Source organism: Carassius carassius, chromosome 11 (genome assembly GCF_963082965.1).
Source record: "Carassius carassius chromosome 11, fCarCar2.1, whole genome shotgun sequence".
In the NCBI taxonomy this organism is placed as follows: Eukaryota; Metazoa; Chordata; class Actinopteri; order Cypriniformes; family Cyprinidae; genus Carassius; species Carassius carassius.
The window spans coordinates 34,198,109-34,217,695 of NC_081765.1; positions in this window are offsets into that span (position 1 = coordinate 34,198,109).

Consider the following 19,587-nt stretch of genomic DNA (forward strand, 5'->3'; position numbering starts at 1 on the left):
TATTAATTGATAATAATTATTATTAAAATGATTTTCTTATTATTAATTCAAAAGCTATCAAAAGCTGTTGAATATTTCAATAATAAAAATTATTATTAAAATTACTGTCTTATTAATTAAATAATAAGACAATATATTAAAAAGCTGAGTTGAGTTTCAAATAAAAATTAAAATTAAATATATATTTCAAAATCACAAATAAAACAATTTAATAATATAATAATTATTATTAAGTATATCATTGCAATTATTTTATTTGTATTATTAATATTAATAGTAATCATCAACAATATAATATAATGTTAATAACATTTTTATAATGATGGTTATTGTTATTTAATTATAATTTAATCCTATTATTATTATTAATAATGTTATATTTTCTATGTAATTAATTTGATTCAATCATGATGAAATGCTTGTTAAGGCACCATGTTTAATTTAAGGGCTTCAGTGGATTACATGACTTCATAACTCATAGAAACTACTCTTATATGTTTTATGTATCTTTGTTGAATTTTTATTATTTAATTTTTCTTTCCTTGACAGATTTTTATTTTATTTTTTTCACTTTTGTGTTGCACATAATAAAGTTGTGAAAATGCATCCTAAATTCGTCCAAAACATCTGTTTTCTGAATGGAGCATGAAGGGTGATGACAGAATTCTCTTATTTTCTTCATTTTTGGACAAATTAGTCTTTTATTCTTTCTGGTTATTAGTGTCTTATCTGGGTTTGGAGTCTAGGACGCATGCGTCCTCTCGGCTCTGGTGGGTTTTCAGGGGTTTTGTTAGTGTGCCAAGACCTGGTTATGGTCAAAGTGTGATGAAAATGAGCCAAACCCGCTCTGCTTTCACCGTTCAGACGTTGTGTCGTTGTGCAGCGATGCAGAGACACCTGAGTTCCCCAAGAACCAACGCTTGACACCAGTCCAAAAACAAATATAATCCATCTATAATCCATAATAACACTTCCTCCAGTGAAGAAGTGCATCTGCTGTAGTCTCTCACAGATTAGTTTAGATCTGTTTAAACGCTGCTTGATCTGTGCAGATTTCTCTCCTGATTCAGACCAGAACACTTTTTCACTGGAGGGAGTGTTATTATGGATTATAGACTCTATGTGTTTGAGTTAAAATCATCTTTTGTCTTCTCCAGATGTTCACTGATGGACTGGAGTGCTGTGGATTATTGTGATGTTTTTATCAGACTCTCATTCTGACGGCACCCATTCACGGCAGAGCATCCACTGATGAGACACTGATGCAGTGCTACATTTCTCCAAACCCATCTTAATTTCGGATGATCTGAGAGTGAGCACATTTTTGGTTAAATGATTCCTTTAATGTTTGATAAAGCACAACTAATTGGACCTTATTGTAAAGTTTATCCATTTAACTGTAAAGAAATGCATTTGAGGTGGTCTCTATCACTGTTACAGTTTAGCCGATCACATTTTCCTCATTGCCAATGTTTGCACTCACTTCAGTTCTCGCTCTTGTTTCAATCTGTCTTTTATTTTAAAATAAGAAGTGTGATGTCAATGCAGTGTTTTCAGATATTTAACTGCATGTCATTTTCAATTAAATTTATACTTAACTTAATGGTGTTTTTTAACCAACTTGAGTACATTTTTATATGTACTTTCATAATTACTTATAAAATGTACTGCCAAATGTACTGACAATAATTTATTATTAATTAAAATATACTTTTATGTGATTTCTCTTGGATCTTGTATGTCCTTTAAATATATATTTTTGATAATATATTTTAACATATTTTATTTGTAATATATTTATAGTTGCACATTTGTAATTAAGTTGCCATTTAGTACATTTATAATATATTTACTGTCTATTTAACATTGAATAACACACTAAAGTTATAAGCATCTTGCATGTGCTTTAGTCAACAAATTAAAACACACAAAAAAATCATGTAAAATCTACTTTACAACTTTTAATCTGACTTTACAAAGTGCACTTAAGAAACGTACTCTAGGCACACCTTTATTTCAGCAGCATTATATTATCTGCAAGAACAGTTTAATATATATATATATATGTATGTATAAGAAGAGCATTTAAATAAATACTGAAACTGAATCATTTTTATGACGTTTGTTTATGTTAAGTACTTAAGTACTGAAATTGTGTTCAACCAACAAGCTACATTTAAGTGGCATAATACATAATAACATTAATAATTTAATTTACACACAATATTAAGTTACACGCAACATAATTATGTCAACAGAACTCATCAAAATAATGTTTGTAAATTTGCATTAATTAAATTCCTTTTAATTTCTTGATAGAGGAACTTTATTGCGTCACATTGTATTTATTCTGTCGTAACTGAATTGTATAAAGTGAGTCTTAATGAAGGCCAGCGCTCCTGGTTCAAGTTCAAGGTCTGATGATTAATAAATGATACTGATTTATGGTCAAATAAAATACATTTTAATGCAATTCCTAGGGTATTTGAATGTATTTGTAATTGCATGTTAATAAAGGTTCTTTTTTGAATGGTGAAGATGTGGAAGAAAGTTCCTACTCTTAATATAACAGGTAAGAAAAACTGAAATGTGTCAGATTTACAGACTGGGTGATGGATTGGCGTGAACTCTTGGCTTGTTAACGCATGTTGTGTGTTTCGTGTCTCAGGTCTCTGAGACTCAGACATTCCTCTAGACTCAGACTCATCTACTGCAGAAGCCGAGTGTAAATATTTATCTGTCATTTCAGAGTCTGTCCTCACTGCCAGCATCTCCAAATCCCCCTCATTTAGTCTCTGCGCTCTATGAATGTTTGCCTTAGCGTTTTGAAGGTTTATTCATCACCTACTCATCAGGGACGGCAGTAAAATGCTTCTAAATCAAACCTGTTTTGATTCCCAGTGAGGACTGTTGCTGTTGGTTATGATGAGAGATTCCATTAATTCCATTAGTTTCATCATATAAATTCATCATGCATGCTTTTTGAGTATTTTTTTTTTATTTAACCATTAAAGCAGAGTACAGAAAAATGTTAATGGAGAAAACAGAATGCTAGAGTAGAAAGCACGAGAGAGTGTAGAAATGCATTGCTTTTGTTGCTGGCATTGCTGTACTTCATAGTCAACCCGATAGTCAAGACCCGGGCATCAGCATTAAGCAGCATGTCGTCTTTTATCTTTTAGGATTGCATTTGAATGCATGATCTCACATCATCTTTTCTGCATTATGAGAGAATCCATAGACACTGACAGATGTAAAAGGATTGCACGATGCCTTTCTCTTCATGTGTTCCCTTAATAACACTGAAAACATGATCTTCCTCAGAATCTTTGTCTTGTTTCCAGTAAAAATATCTAAACATTCCTGAATCAAGATTTATTCACCGGACAAGCGAACTAACTTATGATATTGAGTCTTTTTATTTTCTGAAAAATGTATAATACAAGAAAAAAAATATTTTTGCCAGTGTGTTAAAAAAAAAATTACATTTATGTTTCTGACCTCATTGCCATAGATAATTTGTTCTTGTTTTAAGCAAAAACTCACTTTTTTTCACTAAATGTGATCTTTTATACTCAAGATTGAATATACTGTATAAAGTCATTCTGCTTCTTTTTGTATTTTTGGCTATTTGTACAACAACAACAACAAAAAACAAGACAAAATAGACGATTTACTTGAAGCCTTTATGTATAATGCATTATAAGGATATCAATAATGCCCGTTATAATGCATTATATCTTTTTATAAGTACAACCCGAATTCCGGAAAAGTTGGGACGTTTTTTAAATTTTAATAAAATGAAAACTAAAAGACTTTCAAATCACATGAGCCAATATTTTATTCACAATAGAACATAGATAACATAGCAATAGTTTAAACTGAGAAAGTTTACAATTTTATGCACAAAATGAGCTCATTTCAATTTTGATTTCTGCTACAGGTCTCAAAATAGTTGGGACGGGGCATGTTTACCATGGTGTAGCTTCTCCTTTTCCTTTCAAAACAGTTTGAAGACGTCTGGGCATTGAGGCTATGAGTTGCTGGAGTTTTGCTGTTGGAATTTGGTCCCATTCTTGCCTTATATAGATTTCCAGCTGCTGAAGAGTTCGTGGTCGTCTTTGACGTATTTTTCGTTTAATGATGCGCCAAATGTTCTCTATAGGTGAAAGATCTGGACTGCAGACAGGCCAGGTTAGCACCCGGACTCTTCTACGACGAAGCCATGCTGTTGTTATAGCTGCAGTATGTGGTTTTGCATTGTCCTGCTGAAATAAACAAGGCCTTCCCTGAAATAGACGTTGTTTGGAGGGAAGCATATGTTGCTCTAAAACCTTTATATACCTTTCAGCATTCACAGAGCCTTCCAAAACATGCAAGCTGCCCATACCGTATGCACTTATGCACCCCCATACCATCAGAGATGCTGGCTTTTGAACTGAACGCTGATAACATGCTGGAAGGTCTCCCTCCTCTTTAGCCCGGAGGACACGGCGTCCGTGATTTCCAACAAGAATGTCAAATTTGGACTCGTCTGACCATAAAACACTATTCCACTTTGAAATAGTCCATTTTAAATGAGCCTTGGCCCACAGGACACGACGGCGCTTCTGGACCATGTTCACATATGGCTTCCTTTTTGCATGATAGAGCTTTAGTTGGCATCTGCTGATGGCACGGCGGATTGTGTTTACCGACAGTGGTTTCTGAAAGTATTCCTGGGCCCATTTAGTAATGTCATTGACACAATCATGCCGATGAGTGATGCAGTGTCGTCTGAGAGCCCGAAGACCACGGGCATCCAATAAAGGTCTCCGGCCTTGTCCCTTACGCACAGAGATTTCTCCAGTTTCTCTGAATCTTTTGATGATGTTATGCACTGTAGATGATGAGATTTGCAAAGCCTTTGCAATTTGACGTTGAGGAACATTGTTTTTAAAGTTTTCCACAATTTTTTTACGCAGTCTTTCACAGATTGGAGAGCCTCTGCCCATCTTTACTTCTGAGAGACTCTGCTTCTCTAAGACAAAGCTTTTATAGCTAATCATGTTACAGACCTGATATCAATTAACTTAATTAATCACTAGATGTTCTCCCAGCTGAATCTTTTCAAAACTGCTTGCTTTTTTAGCCATTTGTTGCCCCCGTGCCAACTTTTTTGAGACCTGTAGCAGGCATTACATTTTAAATGAGCTAATTAAGTGGATTAAAGTGTAAAATTTCTAAGTTTAAACATTTGCTACGTTATCTATGTTCTATTGTGAATAAAATATTGGCTCATGTGATTTGAAATTCCTTTAGTTTTCATTTTATTAAAATTTAAAAAACGTCCCAACTTTTCCGGAATTCGGGTTGTAATTGTAAATAATTAAAATGCATTATAATATTTACAGATTACATGATACATCTGTTTGTTTATTTTGTTTTAATGCATTTTACTTTCTAAAGATGTAATAAAGAGTGGATATACTAACTATACAGTGCATTACAAGGCAGAATTAATGTATATGATGCATAATAAAGACTTGAAGTAAATTGTTATGCAAATAATTGTATGTTTTGTGCACCAAAAAGAGTACTAAATTAGTTTTATATGACTGTTCCTCTTACTGCAGTGTGTTTTGCTCCTGAAACTCTTTCTATTTACAAAGCTCAAGACTGTTTGATTCCTCTACAGTTTGATTATTGCCTGAACCGGCTGAACTTCTCAGGAGGACATTGTTTGGTCGAGGGGAGCGGCAGATCTTAAAACTAGGCCAGCCAACACTGAGCGTCTGACGACACGAGATGATGTTCACGACTCACACCATCTGCGTGAGTCTGTCAAAGTGCAAGGTCAGCCAACACACAGTCTCCCAGAGCTGTAAAACTCAATTACACCCAAACACACATCATCTGACCTCTTAAACACACCCACAGCGCTTCAAGGGACGCTTCACATTAAAATGAAGATGCAGTCACCATTCGGGGCCCAGATGTTCAGAAGGTTACATTTGTAAAATGCATGTTTTGATATCAGGGTCAGGTACTTTCGTGCAAGTTTTTCAATGCAGTATTTTACTGGATCACAAACTGTTCCAAATTATGAGTCCTCTAAATGGGACTACATATAAACATGTGTATATATATATATATATATTTTTTTTTTTTTTTATGGATCAAATGGCTCCCAAACCTTTTGAATCGCACATGCTGAAGGTTTGATCCCGGTAAAAACCAAGACTGAATTGCATGATCTAATTACTTCATAATTCTTTTTGTTTTCTTTTGAATCATTTTTATGATTTGATCCCATCTGAAAGCAGAAATCGGATTAAATGTCTTTAAAACATCTGGGTTGTGATGTTTTGCATGCATTAAAAACAGATCCTCAAACAAAAAATTGGATGATTATGTGCAATGCTGTCATTTTTGACCATTTAAAAAAAAAAAGCTTGATCAGTATAAGATTTTGATTTGAGTAAACTCAGTAAGTTTAAAGTCTGTAAGCCATGTGTCTAGTGCTGGTCAATGATTTTCAGATGCTTTTGAGTCTTGAGCGCTTTTATCTTTTGCAGATCATACGGTTTATGTGCACCAGCATGCTCTCATAAACCCTGTATTAGTCTTGAGTTTAGGGTTTGGACTGGAGCTTGAGGTCAAATAAAATACAAATGCATTGTATGGCACATTCTTGATATGCTATTAACCAGCTTTAATTTACAGTTCTGTGTCTTTGCCCTCTCGCCGCTGTAGACGGTAATGTTTTCTCTTGGTTCATTTCTCTCGGTTCATGTCAAATTAATTTTGATAAATAAGTCGCACCTGACTATAAGTCGCAGGACCAGCCAAACTATGAAAAAAAAGTGTGACTTATAGTCCGGAAAATACAGTAAGTATGGAACATGAGAGGAGAGAGAGTTACTTGCTAGGGATGATGTTAGGAAGTGATGTTCAGGTTGCTATATTTTTAATGACTACAGCTATACTTCAACATTTTAGCTGTAAGATGCCACATGCAGTAGCTAATATTAAGAAATATTTTGTGCTTTTACTTTTATAAATGTTGCTTACAAACTTTGAAGATTTTGAATACAGACGTTACATTTGTAATGGTGTATTTTAATTTAGATGTGGTATTATTATTTGTGCAGTAAGATTAATTACTGCATAAATTCATTTTAAGACAGCATGGAATAGATTGTATAATATGTTGTCATAACAGCATATTATATAATCTATTCCATGCTATCTTGGAATAAAACCATATGTATATATATATATATATTTTTTTTTATCCATTTTATAATTAGTTTATTCAGGTTGAGCTTAGACCAAGAACAGAGAAAGACACTCACTCCAGCTCAACTTTAAATTACTTTTTAGCGCCCCAAGTCAGATAGTCACATCCTAGAGTTTTTTTTTTTTTTTTGTCAAACCACCCTCAGAAGAAGACAAAATACCTGACAGTACAGAGAGTGTTTAAGTTGAGTGTTTAAATCAACAGTACACAAAGATGGCGCAGACAGACTGTTGTTGAGTTGTCATAACCAGGTGAGCAGATCACTCTCTCACTATTTGATTGTTCTAGTCTTTATCCACTCATCATCATCATCCACCAATCAGAACACACGAGAAGCTCTTGCAGCAGCTCAACACTGGTTTTCTCTGAGGTGGTCGGATCACATCAGATTGTGGTTAATCTTGCAGATCATGACTTATATCTACTCTCCTCTCCCTGCAGTTTGGTAATATAAAGATTCCTAATTTGAACTCCCACCTCTTCTGTGGGTTTTATTGTTCTGGGTCTGAATTTGGGCTCCTGGGGTCTCAAAAAAGAAACATTTTTAATCTCCAAGGTGAACGTTATGACAACACACTCTTAGAAAAAAGGGTTCATTGGGGTTCTATATAGAACCATAGGGTTCTTTTCTCAACTCTAAAGAACCTTTTATGCTAAAAAGGTTCTATAATGACCAGAAAGAACCCTTTTGGCACAAAGGTTCTTTAGGCTATTATTCATTCATTCATTCATATCTTGAATTTTGTGATGATTCACATGCATTTGAATACACCGAATAATGCAGTGAAAGAACGCACTCAAAATGCACACGCGCACTAGTATGACTTCATCATGTAACTTTACATTAGCCTAGATGCGTGCACTTTTTAGGCACGATTTCTTTAGTTTTTGAATATACTTGATACTGTTAAAAGGCACATCATTAAAACAAAAAATACGAGTTCACATATCACAACTAAAAACGCATGGAAAACGTAATTAGAACTAGCTACAACATTAATAAAAAATGCCTATCCATATAATTCGCGAACCCCAAACTGACTCAAATGATTCGCGAACCCGCTCTGAACTCTCGAATTGATTCAAATGATTTGCGATCCCCAAACTGAGTCAAATCATTCACGAACCCGCTCCGAACTCCCGAACTGACTCAAATGATTCGTGATTTGCGATCCCCAAACTGACTCAAATGATTCGCGAACCCGCTTTGAACTCCCGAACTGACACAAATGATTCGCGATCCCGCTACGAACTCCCGAACTGATTCAAATGATTCGCAAACCCGCTCCGAACTCCAGAACTAACTCAAATTATTCGCGATCCCCAAACTGACTCAAATGATTAGCGAACCCACTACAAACTCAAATGATTCGCGAACCCGCTACGAACTCCCGAACTGACTCAAATGATTCGCAAACCCGATTTGAACTTCCGAACTGACTCAAATGATTCACGATCCCCAAACTGACTCAAATGAATAACGCTCCATACTCCGAACTCCCAAAATGAGCACGTTTTCATTTATTTACATTTACATTTAATCATTTAGCAGACGCTTTTATCCAAAGCGACTCACAAATGAGAACAATAGAAGCAGTCAGGTCAACAAGGGAACAACAACAGTATACAAGTGCCATGACAAGTCTCAGTTAGTCTAGTACAGAACGCATAGGTAGGTTTTTTTTTTTTTTTTAATTAAAAGAAAAGAAAAAGTGCTAGTGTTAGTTGGTTAAGTGCAGGCAAAAAAGATGAGTCTTTAGCCGTTTCTTGAAAATGAGTAAAGACTCAGCTGTACGAATTGAGATTGGGAGGTCATTCCACCAGCTGGGCACAGTCCAGGAAAAGGTCCTTGAGAGTGATTTTGAACTTCTTTGGGATGGTACCACAAGGCGTCTATCACTTGCAGAGCGCAAACTTCTGGAGGGCACATAAGATTTAACCAATGAGTTTAGGTAAGTTGGTGCCGTGCCAGTGGTCGTCTTGTAGGCTAGCATCAGTACCTTGAATTTGATGCGAGCAGCTACTGGTAGCCAGTGTAACCTGATGAGGAGAGGAGTAACGTGAGCTTTTTTTGGCTCATTGAAGACAACCCTCGCTGCTGCATTCTGGATCAACTGCAGAGGCTTGACAGTACATGCAGGAAGAGCCAGGAGAGCATTACAATAGTCCAGTCTGGAGAGAACAAGAGCTTGGACAAGAAGTTGGGTTGCTTTCTCTGACAGGAAGGGTCTAATCTTCCTAATGTTGTATAAGGCAAACCTGCAGGACCGGATCGTTGTAGCAATGTGGTCTGTGAAGCTTAACTGATGATCCATCACAACTCCTAGGTTTCTAGCTGTCCTCGAAGGAGTAATGGTTGATGAGCCCAGCTGTATAGAGAAGTTGTGATGAAGCAATGGGTTAGCTGGAATCACCAGGAGTTCTGTCTTCGTAATGTTAAGCTGAAGGTGATTGTCATTCATCCAGCTAGAGATGTCACTCAGACAGGCTGAAATGTGAGCAGCTACCGTCGGGTCATCTGGTTGGAATGAGAAGTAGAGTTGGGTGTCATCAGCGTAGCAGTGATAAGAAAAGCCATGCTTCTGAATGACAGATCCTAATGACGTCATGTAGATGGAGAAGAGAAGTGCTCCAAGTACTGAGCCTTGAGGAACCCCGGTAGCAAGGTGTTGTGACTTAGAAACATCACCCCTCCAAGACACACTGAAGGATCTGTCAGAGAGGTAGGACTTAACCCACAGGAGTGCTTTTCCAGAGATGCCCATCTTTCTGAGGGTGGACAGGAGAATCTTGTGATTAACAGTGTCAAAGGCAGCAGAAAGGTCCAGTAAGATGAGTACCGAGGATTTTGAAGCTGCTCTTGCTAGTCGCAGGGCTTCAGTAACCGAGAGCAGAGCAGTCTCAGTTGAGTGGCCACTTTTAAAGCCAGATTGGTTGCTGTCCAGGAGGTTGTTCTGTACAAGGAACATAGAAAACTGGTTGAACCCAGCTCGCTCAAGTGTCTTTGCAATGAATGGAAGAAGGGATACCGGTCTGTAGTTTTCAAGAAGCGCTGGATTTAGAGATGGTTTCTTGAGCAGTGGGAGTGAAGAGAGGAGTTGATAACGTGAGTAAGCGAAGGTATGACTGAAGAAGAGATCGCTTGAAGGAGGTGAGTGGGGATCGGATCAAGTGGACAAGTAGTAGGATGATTGGAGTGAAATGATTATTCTAAAGGAATAGATCATTTATGAGTGATCTATTCCTTTAATGGACTCTTAAATCACTGCGATTGACCTTTAAGCAATCTGTGATCTGCTGTTGTGCTTCTGTGGTTGATCTAACAGCTTGAACAGTTCACTGCTGAACATATGAGCACAGCTTTATGCTCCACAGATGCATCTGTTTTGGACTCGCTCATGAGCAGGTGTCTGGGATCTCAAGAAGACTTACAGTATGAACTTTAAATGGTCTCGTGATCCAGCAATTTTAATTACACAAACTTGAAACTGACAGATAATATTGTTATAAGTTGATTTAGGTCTAATATAAAGAGCCAAACTTGAAATATTGTTTCATTTTTGCTAAATATGCTGCAGTGGAAAAGCAGATTTTCACTGATTAATGACTTATTTGTGTCTCTCTCTTGCAGAGCATCATGTGAGCTGGAATGAACTGTATTTTTTTATGATGCTTTTTGTTCTTTTGCTCAAGTGTTCCAGTGAAGGATGACAATCATTCCAGTTAAGATCAACACAAGGGTGAGATATTTATAGTATCTTTAAGCTTAATTCAGTGCATTTTTCTAACTTGAAAATGAATGACTTGGTACTTTAGTAAGGTAATTCAAAAAAGTTAATTGACCTGTGAACACTAGGTAAAACTAGTTAACAATGATAACTAGGGTTGTTATCATTATTTGTGTCTTATTTTCATACAGTTATTTTTCCTTGAATTAAAATAATCTTTAAGAAACCATCAGTGTTTTAATATCACATTACGAATCAACAGGATCCAAGGGTCTCTTTTGAGAAAGAAAAACAACAAACAGCCGCAGTAATGATATTAATATCGTCTGCAGCTCATTAGTTTTTATTAGTTGGAGATCTCTGTGAATTTCCTCCAGTTCTTCTGAGAAGATGTTGGCCATCTGCAGGTTTCAGCTCTTCTGCCAATGAGACGAGACACTGACACGTACTTCATAAATATCATCCCACATCAAATATAAAACTACTCAGCATAAACAGATACAAATGACCCTGCAGGTTATACAGGATGAAGAATCAGTGAAATGTTGTAGGTTTAAGATCAGAAGTCAAAGCCTGAATCTGAATGATTGCTTTCCTCTAGCAGGTCTGTATGTTTGCGTTCCTATTCATCTCAATTGAGTTTGTTCAAGACCTCCATAAGGATACGATCGGCCAGAAATGTACACATCCCATTCACTGTGAGCGTCCTGTGCTAATATAATAGGATTTTCAATATAATATTTGAAAGCCATGCATTTACCATGATTGTATGTTTCTTATGCACAGTGTGGACCAAGGCTCTCTGAATGAGATGCTGCATAGCTATGATGCAATGGGAACCCTTGGGTGTGCCAATTGTCTGAAGCCTGTATGGAATCACGCCAATTCATTGGCTAATGGTGTGGGTGCCACCCCAACGTCAGTATGTCACCCACTCTAATACTGACATAAACATCATCCACTCCTCAGATTTCCTGCTGAAGAAGTCCTGTCTGCAGTGATTGGAGCTTGGCAGCGAATGCAGTGTCCCTTTCCCTATTCAGAGAACATGGGTTACGTGAGTAACCTGAGATGAAGACAAAGATGTCTTTCATAGGTTTATTCATATCACACCTAAACACGCTTGGAAATCCATCCATATACAGCTATGATTCGTGAACCCCAAACTGACTGATGAGACACTAATGCAGTGCTACATTTCTACAAACCCGATGAAGAAACAAACTCATCTACATCTTAGATGGCCTGAGGGTGAACACATTTTCATCACGTTTTCATTTTTGGGTGATCTATTCCTTTAATGGACTCTTAAATGAAATGATTCAAGAACCCGCTTTGAACTCCCGAACTGATTCAAAAGATTCGCGATCCCGCTACGAACTCCCAAACTGACTCAAATGATTCAGGAACCCGCTTTGAACTCCCGAACTGATTGAAATGATCCGCGAAGCGGCTCCGAACTCCCAAACTGATTCAAATGATTTGCGATCCCCAAACTGACTCAAATGATTCGCGATCCCCAAACTGACACAAATGATTCGCGATCCAGTTACGAACTCCCGAACTGATTCAAATGATTCGCGGACCCGCTCCGAACTCCCGAACTGACTCAAATGATTCACGATCCCCAAACTGACTCAAATGATTCGCGATCCCGCTTTGAACTCCCAAACTGACTCAAATGATTCGCGATCCCCAAACTGACACAAATGATTCGCGATCCGGTTACGAACTCCCGAACTGATTGAAATGATCCGTGAAGCCGCTTCGAACTCCCGAACTGATTCAAATGATTTGCGATCCCCAAACTGACTCAAATGATTTGCGAACCCGCTTTGAACTCCCAAACTGACTCAAATGATTTGCGATCCCCAAACTGACACAAATGATTCGAGATCCGGTTACGAACTCCCGAACTGATTCAAATGATTCGCGAACCCGCTCCGAACTCCCGAACTGACTCAAATGATTCACGATCCCCAAACTGACTCAAATGATTCGCGATCCCGCTCCGAACTCTCGAATTGATTCAAATGATTTGCGATCCCCAAACTGATTCAAATGATTCGTGATTCGTGATCCCCAAACTGACTCAAATGATTCGCGAACCCGCTACGAACTCCCGAACTGACTCAAATGATTCGATCCCGCTACGAACTCCCGAACTGATTCAAATTATCCGTGAAGCCGCTCCGAACTCCCCAACTGATTCAAATGATTTGCGATCCCCAAACTGACTCAAATGATTCGCGAACCCGCTTTGAACTCCCGAACTGACTCAAATGATTCGCGACCCACAAACTGACTCAAATGATTCACGATCCCGCTACGAACTCCCGAACTGATTCAAATGATTTGCGAACCCGCTCCAAACTCCCGAACTAACTCAAATGATTTGCGATCCCCAAACTGACTCAAATGAATAACGCTCCATACTCCGAACTCCCAAAATGACTCAAATGATTTGCAAACCCGCTTTGAACTCCCAAACTGACTCAAATGAATCACGCTCTGAACTCCCGAACTGACTCAAATGATTCACAATCTGAAGTTCCCATCCAAATCAAATAACACCGCCAGCGCTACTATTGGCTTAGTTCTCTAATTTCATAACATTTACTGATTTTAAGGTACGAAAAGTATGTTTTTAACAAGTAAAATTTCAATTTTTCCATTCCGAACAGCTTTCCACGTCGAAACATCCATGACGAAGGGACAGACCTTATAGTGATTTTGTTATCCATATTTAATAATTTTATTGTTTATTAAAGGAGAATCCATCTTCTATCCATCTTCTACCGCTTATCCGGGGCCGGGTCGCGGGGGCAGCAGTCTAAGCAGAGAACCCCAGACTTCCCTCTCCCTAGACACTTCCTCCAGCTCTTCTGGGGGGACACCGAGGCGTTCCCAGGCCAGCCGGGAGACATAGTCTCTCCAGCGTGTCCTAGGTCTCCCCCGGGGTCTCCTCCCAGTGGGACGCGCCTGGAACACCTTCCCGGGAAGGCGTCCAGGAGGCATCCGGAACAGATGCCCGAGCCACCTCAGCTGACCCCTCTCGATGTGGAGGAGCAGCGGCTCTACTCTGAGCTCCTCCCGGGTGACTGAGCTTCTCACCCTATCTCTAAGGGATCGCCCAGCCACCCTGCGGAGAAAGCTCATTTCGGCCGCCTGTATCCGGGATCTTGTCCTTTCGGTCATGAACCAAAAGCTCAAAATGTGCTTACATTCTTCACCTAATACCGTAAACGGTGCTTGATCTGGGCAGATTTCTCTCCTGATTCAGACCAGAACACTTTTTCACTGGAGGAAGTGTTATTATGGATTATAGACTCTATGTGTTTGAGTTAAAAACATCTTAATGCTGGATTTGTTTAATCTTTTGTCTTCTCCAGATGTTCACTGATGGACTGGAGTGCTGTGGATTATTGTGATGTATTTATCAGCTGTTTTGACTCTCATTCTGATGGCACCCATTCACTGCAGAGCATCCATTGATGAGACACTGACACAATGCTACATTTCTACAAACCTGATGAAGAAACAAACTCATCTACATCTCAGCTGAACTGAGGGTGAACACATTTTCAGCACGTTTTCATTTTTGGGTGATCTATTCCTTTAATGGACTCTTAAATCACTGCGATTGACCTTTAAGCAATCTGTGATCTGCTGTTGTGCTTCTGTGGTTGATCTAACAGCTTGAACAGTTCACTGCTGATTATAAAATCTGCCACTGTTGGACATATGAGCACAGCTTTATGCTCCACAGATGCATCTGTTTTGGACTCGCTCATGAGCAGGTGTCTGGGATCTCAAGAAGACTTACAGTATGAACTTTAAATTGTCTTATGATCCAGCGATTTTAATTACACAAACTTGAAACTGACAGATAATATTGTTATAAGTTGATTTAGGTCTAATATAAAGAGCCAATCTTGAAATATTGTTTCATTTTTGCTAAATATGCTGCAGTGGAAAAGCAGATTTTCACTGATTAATGACTTATTTGTGTCTCTCTCTTGCAGAGCATCATGTGAGCTGGAATGAACTGTATTTTTTTATGATGCTTTTTGTTCTTTTGCTCAAGTGTTCCAGTGAAGGATGACAATCATTCCAGTTAAGATCAACACAAGGGTGAGATATTTATAGTATCTTTAAGCTTAATTCAGTGCATTTTTCTAACTTGAAAATGAATGACTTGGTACTTTAGTAAGGTAATTCAAAAAAGTTAATTGACCTGTGAACACTAGGTAAAACTAGTTAACAATGATAACTAGGGTTGTTATCATTATTTGTGTCTTATTTTCATACAGTTATTTTTCCTTGAATTAAAATAATCTTTAAGAAACCATCAGTGTTTTAATATCACATTACGAATCAACAGGATCCAAGGGTCTCTTTTGAGAAAGAAAAACAACAAACAGCCGCAGTAATGATATTAATATCATCTGCAGCTCATTAGTTTTTATTAGTTGGAGATCTCTGTGAATTTCCTCCAGTTCTTCTGAGAAGATGTTGGCCATCTGCAGGTTTCAGCTCTTCTGCCAATGAGACGAGACACTGACACGTACTTCAAAAATATCATCCCACATCAAATATAAAACTACTCAGCATAAACAGATACAAATGACCCTGCAGGTTATACAGGATGAAGAATCAGTGAAATGTTGTAGGTTTAAGATCAGAAGTCAAAGCCTGAATCTGAATGATTGCTTTCCTCTAGCAGGTCTGTATGTTTGCGTTCCTATTCATCTCAATTGAGTTTGTTCAAGACCTCCATAAGGATACGATCGGCCAGAAATGTACACATCCCATTCACTGTGAGCGTCCTGTGCTAATATAATAGGATTTTCAATATAATATTTGAATGCCATGCATTTACCATTATTTTATGTTTCTTATGCAAAGTGTGAACCAACTAAATCCTGCTTGACTGCACAACCTAAAGTGGCTTATTGCTATTGTAAAACATCCAAAAACAGTAATATAATAAAATGCAACTATGTTCAATAAATAATCATAAAAAAAGGTTACACTTTACAATCAGGTTTCAGCATTAACAGGAAATGAAAAACAGTTATAAAACGTTTCTCATGCTCTCTGAATGAGATGCTGCATAGCTATGACACAGTGGGAACACTTGGGTGTGCCAACTGTCTGAAGCCTATATGGAATCACGCCAATTCATTGGCTAATGGCGCAGGTGCCACCCCAACGTCAGTATGTCACCCACTCTAATACTGACATACACATCATCCACTCCTCAGATTTCCTGCTGAAGAAGTACCTGCACTGATGATGCAATGGGAACGATATACCATACTCCCAAATCTAAACGCTGTCATATCTGGCCCGATGCAAAATAGACAAGGCTAGAAGAGACAAATGTCATAAAACAAAGTCTACCAAGGGGGACTTCGTCCAGATCCCTGTGAGCAGCGATAGCTGCAACATAAACTCTCAAGGTGGTAGCAGATGCTCCAGCCGCAAACTTCTCCTGCAGAAACTCAAACACTGAACCAATCAGGCAGCTGACTGGGTCGAACACCATGACTCAAAAACCTTCTAATAGAAGGAGCACGAGCATTATCAATGGTTTCCTGAACATCCACAAGAAGACCAGAGGTCACAGGGATCACCCTTGATCGGCGACACCCATAGCCTCCCAATCTCATGTCGAGAGTGCCAGATCCTGCTCTGGAGTTGACACAGCAGGTCTTTCCTGATTGGAATCTCCCATTGGGTGTGCTCTAGAAGGAAGACTAGCACCGAGAACCACGTCTGGGATGGGGCTATCAACAGGAGGCAGAATCCACACTACCTCACTCTGCACTAGACGGCCAGAATCAACTTGATTGGCAGAAATGCCTACAGCCTCAGATCTGGGCATTGGTGAGTGAAACCATCTATCCCCAGGGGCTCTAGGTGAGATCTACCTCTGCCTTGCCACCTTCTGGACATCCAGTCTCCCAACCTGAGTTTCTGCTTTGATGGGAAGTCCATTGCAAGGTTCAGAGTCCCGGGGACGTGAACTGCTCTCAGGGAAAGAATCCTGTCCTGAGTCCAAAGAAGGAGGCGCTGTACATGCCTCTCCAGGGTGAGTGTGAGACACTACCTCAGTGTTTTCTGTTTTGATGATCACATGACAGCCTGTCAAAATTGGGAGGAAATGCAAAAGGGCCAGGGAGATGGATCACAGCTTTAGGTGGTTTATGCACCAAGAAAGAAGCTCTCCTGTCTAGACACCACAAGCTGGTCTGTTTTCGAAGACTGCGCCCCAAACAATTAGGGAAATAACCATCGTAATTATTTGGTGACGACAAACAGTGCTCATCTTGACCCCCTGCTGAAGAAAGATAGGGTCCAGCTATGTAAAAGGGCTTGAAAGCAACTGCGTGTCACTCTTGGTAGGCAGAGGGCTGGCCACAAGGTACAAACTCCTTTGAACTTCATCCTCCACAGAAATGGCCTCATGTGACGCAGCCCCAGGGGCAGCACAAGAGAAGCTGCTTCCATGAGACCCAGGAGTCTGCGACATGTGCACACAGCAGGCTAAACATGTTTTAATACCGGAAACACAAGCAGGAGCCAAACTGGCCTCATAAACAGAATTGAGCTGGACCCCCAAGAAAACGGTCCACTGAGGCCAAGAGATCAAGTAGGGCTGTGCAATTAATGGCATGCGATTATTTGCACAGCCCTAGATCAAAGGAGGTGAAGAAGAATGTCTCTGTGATGACTCCGCAACTCAAAGGAATGAGCAAATATGAGGCAATCGTCCAGGTAGTTGAGCACACAAATGACTTGCAGCCTCAATGAGCCAGAGCAGCATCCATGCACTATGAGAAACGCAGGAACATCCTGTGGGCAGAAAAGGTCCTAGGTGGCTTAGTTGGGAGGAGAGGGTGGGATGGCGAGAGGTGAATGGCCAGTGTGTCCTCCATTGCCGGAATAGCAGCATAACCCTGCTTCACAGAACCCACTAGGTTGCTGAAGACAGTGGACACTGTGTTAGAAAGGCAAGCAGAGAAAGGCTGCTTCCAGGATCTGGAGATTTTTTTGATGTAGATCACTGAAAAAAGGCAGCTTTCTTTGAAACTGGGCTTAGAGGACTGGGAGTCACTTGGTTTGTCCAGACACTCAATACTAAGCTTTTTGGTAGCACACGCTAACACATCCACTAGTTCATTATGAGCCTAATGCAAGCCCCAAATTGCGAACATATAAGCTGAGAATTGCCAAGATAAGATAAAAACTCAGAATTGTGAGTAAAAAAGTTTTATTCCGTGGCAGAAATTAAAAGTTAAATTATTCCAACATATAAACTCAGAATTGCAGGGGGGGGGGGAAAGTCAGAATTCTGAATATTTAACAAATGTTTCAAATGTCTCAGAATTTACAGAAAGATTATCAGATAAAGTCACAGTTAGCTTTATTTTGATTATTTTTTAATGGCATGGCAGAAACAAGCATCCATGTAAAATGCTGCTCATCCAATCAGAACATAATTTAGATAGTTATGTGACAATAAAACACTATATGACTATAAAAAGTGAATTATTAAAGTACTTACGAAGAAAATGTATAATGCAACTCAAATAAGTTGCATTGCAAAGGAATTATCTGCCTGGAAAATGAATTCAAATAAAAATAATACAAAGGGCTTGTGTATTAGTTCAGTGCTGCATAGTGATTTAACACAGAGCTCTGTTGTTGTTGTGTAAAATAGCCAATAAAAGCACCAGTCCAAGGTATTTTTAACTCTGTGTTTGAATGAGTGCTGGACCAGGACCACCAAGAACCATTTACTGAACCGCTGACTAAACAATTACAGCCCACATTACACAAAGTTAATCAGATGTGCTGCAGAATCAAGCTTTTCATGCATCAGTACAGAACACACTTTAATTGTGACCTTCTGTTTTAAAATTGGCACAAATATTTGTGGTGTTTGAAACCAATAGTGACAAATAGTTAATTCTTTGACATAATTATTTATAGTAAAGAATGGTCTCGGATTGCAGATGGTCATGAGAGAGACTTAAAATAGACTGGTGTAGCAGACTTTAAAATCATGACAATGTTGCTAACTCGAATCAAGCTATTGGCTATGCATATTGATGGTTTAAATGAATATGTTTGATTTTATACATGAAAGCGAAATTGTTTCCATTTGAGTGATCACGTACAGTTGGCTTAAACACAAATTCCTCAAAATGAATACTAAATGTCTATCACATTTTAAATGTTTGCATTAACTAGCATTAATCAATTTGACCTTATTTCTAAAGTGTTACCTTCAAATGATTATTATATTAAAAAAAATCAGATTGTGTTTGATTTTATGCATGAAAGTTAAACTGTTTTCATTTGAGTATTGTGTTCTAATGCAATTGTCTTATAACAAACTCCAAAATTCCTCAAAATAAAAATATTTTTGTCTGTGCAATCTGTGTCTGTGTTGTTTAACTGATGATTTTTCAGTAGCAGCAGCTCTAGATGGATGTTTTTTACACAGTGGCATCAAACTGAGCAGCTGAACAGAGTGTTTTCAGAGGAGGGCCGCTGATCTGAGGG